Genomic DNA, 3062 nt, shown 5'->3' with positions numbered 1-3062 from the left:
CTCCAACCTCTCCACAATGGCCAAGACCAGAGAGCTGTGTAAGGAAAAGGAAACAATTAAAACTATAACAGAAAAATAAATGAATTAATATGATGTATTGTGACAGTACCACAGAATAGAAATAAAGTATAATAGCATTTTATAGCAATCTGAGAATTCTCCATTGGTAGGAAACTGGGTAAAAGTTTTTATAGTTCTGATTCTAATTGAAATCTGTTTTGCAGGAGAGGATAGTGGAACCATGAAGCTCTTCCTACTGGTTGTGATCCTGGGTGTTGTAACTGCTGTTCTACTGATAATCATCCTCCTCCTGGTCCTCAAGGTAAGACAAGATGCGAACAGACTAAACACAGGTATGGAGCCCATTTCATATGGGGCCGACTATTAACTACACTTACAAAGTTAAAATGTTTCCTTTGACATATTGCAGGGGTAGGCAACCCTGGTTCTGGAGTGCCACAGGCACTTCATGTTTTTGACTTAACAGATCTGGAAGACCAGGTGTGTTGAATTTAGGCAACCATTGAACTGATCAATTAGCTTAGTTAGGAAGGTGTGGTGCCGAGTTGGAACAAAATCCTGCACTACTTGCGGCACTCCAGGAACAGGGTGGCCTACCCCTGACATACTATATACTGAGAATTGAAAGAGTAGGTCAAATATATATTGTGCGCACAACAATGGAATGATCAGATGATATCTTCTCTCATCTGTTTTATATCATATTCAGGACCTGAATCGCAACAACCACAAAAATATCAGGTAAGCGCAATTTGTTCAGTGAAATTATTTAGAAAATATAAGCAATTCAGAAACAGTGTAAATTATAATTGTATGTTAGGTAGTTTTCAAATGTACAGAACCAAGATACTGATGCACTGAATTATGATGCCCTGAATTTCACCTCCAAGAAAAAGAAGAGGGAGAGAAGAGAGGAGTTGGACCCCCATGTAGTGTATGCTGCTACAAGATGGCAAAGTGGAGGGTGGAGAGGACAAGTGGTTTGCCATATCTTTGAACACAAGTTTAAATCCTCTATTGTATGTGTAGTTAAATCAAATGTATTAAAAATAAATCGGTAAATATCTCTAGTTTCTGTGCTTTGTACCTCAGGGTCACTGTAGCCCTCTTCCACTCTGTTAAGCCACAGCTCAGTAGTACAGGGGTGGTTAGAGAGGGAGTTAGACTCAAACCACAACTGTTTAATGGCCACAGAGGAGTAGTTGCCTCTCTCAGCTTAGGTCACTGCTGTGTGTATTAGTGATTTGGTTATTCTTTAATAATTTGTTTGTTCGTAAAGTAAAAAGTACTCAGCATTGGACAATTGTATTACATGAATTACCTAATAAAAATAGTTTAATCGAAACCTCCAATGTTTGTCATGTTATTCGCCCCATTAGTATTTCCTGTCATGACTGCACTGATCACAGCCCCCTATTCAGAAAAGCATCTAGTTACCTTTATGGAGAATATGATTAGTCTGAGGAGGGGCCAGTGAAGAATGCATCACTTCCTGTGGTGTGAGTGATGGAGGAGCAGTTCAGTGATGAGTGAGACCTGCTGAGGTGAACATCACTGGGCCTCTTAGACTAACACTGGGGGATGGGTCTCGCTCGCTCTCTCTGCCCGCTGCCCAACAAATTTTACTTGTTAAATGTATCTCGAACCAAAAATGTTTTCAATGGGTGCTCCTATGGGACAGCCGAATAACCCTTGTAGGGTCTAGATAGCACTTTATTTTTCTGAGTGTGCCTGCTCAAAAGAACCTGGTCACTTTGCACCACCTGACATGTAAGTAGAAAAGCGTGGGTGATTTGAGTGGCGGTTACATAAGGGGATCGGAGACGATGACGCAAGATATGTCTACCCTCTCTCTGCTGAAGACAACCTGCACTAAAATAAGACTGGCCTTCAGCTCTCACAACACCTCTCAGTGCATCAAAACCACATGTTCTTTTCACACCTCTCTCCATCTGGAAGATAAAAACTGGACCCCTGCTGCTCAGAAGTGCAAAGTATATGAAGAATACAAACAAGCTGAAAGCCTTTCCTATAAACTAAAGTATTCAACGAGTAGGAAGTGCATACTCAGATTGTGTTATCTCAGTTTTTCAACAATTTTCCTTCGGGATAACTTCTGTCACCTTTGACCCATTCCCTCAAACAGAACGACTTAAGTCAGTATCAATGTTCAGTGCTATTTATTCATGCTAATACAATAAGTGAATACACAGGGATTTGGTGAAAGCAAGTAACATACCACATATGGTCAGTCTATTGATATTGGCCATAGATGTATCTATTTCATGGTGTAGGTGATGAGGATGGTAGGACAGCAGAGGAGAACTCCAGTTCTTATGATGGAGAGAAGGACCAAGATTGTCATCTGTGTATCAATGTCACCATCTGAAAAAAGTCATATCACTCCACTATAGTGCTATGGGCAGTTGTTGATAATGTGTTATCAGTCATTAAATATGTTAATAATAGCATAAGGGTAAAGAAATGTTAGATACCTTCAACATCCAGCTTGGTCCAGTTCCCAAACAGTATCTCCCCACATGAGGCCACAGCACAGTAGTAAGTCCCAGCATCAGAGAGGCTGAGGTTCCTCTTGGGGAGGTTGTAGACACAGCTCTGTGTAAGAGACCCAGCCTCAGGGCTCTTCTCACACTGATCACTCCTGTCTCTATGGGTGTAAATGATTCCTGGATGAGATTCTCCTGAGCCATGCCTGAACCAATAGACGCTGTGTTCTCCTGCACAGGTCTGTGTGTATTTTACAGTTCAGACTCTTCTGGCTAGACTGACTCAGACACAGACTGCTGTTCAACATGCTGGGTCCTGGAATCTGCAGCTTTTCCAGGACTATAAAATCACATTACTATCAATGACTTGCACAATTTCCAAATACAACATATATTTGCTAAAAGAGAAGATAAAACACTTGTATGCATACCCTGTTTCAGAAAAACACAACTCCCGAAGATCATGCTTTCATAATCAATTGCAGCACAGTAATACATCCCCATGTTGGATGCTGTGGAATCTGAGATGGTCAG

At 41.1% G+C, this 3062-nt stretch overlaps 1 long non-coding RNA gene across 1 annotated transcript; it reads left to right on the top strand.

Moving 5' to 3' along the window:
• On the top strand, window positions 1–1087 carry LOC112259934. Its single transcript, XR_002954952.1, has 4 exons — window positions 1–38; window positions 225–322; window positions 731–762; window positions 912–1087. It is a non-coding gene; the product is annotated as an uncharacterized LOC112259934 (long non-coding RNA).
• The last annotated feature ends 1975 nt before the right edge of the window (window positions 1088–3062 follow it).

This window comes from Oncorhynchus tshawytscha, linkage group LG10 (assembly GCF_018296145.1).
Source record: "Oncorhynchus tshawytscha isolate Ot180627B linkage group LG10, Otsh_v2.0, whole genome shotgun sequence".
In the NCBI taxonomy this organism is placed as follows: Eukaryota; Metazoa; Chordata; class Actinopteri; order Salmoniformes; family Salmonidae; genus Oncorhynchus; species Oncorhynchus tshawytscha.
This window is presented reverse-complemented; position numbering and strand designations above follow the sequence as displayed.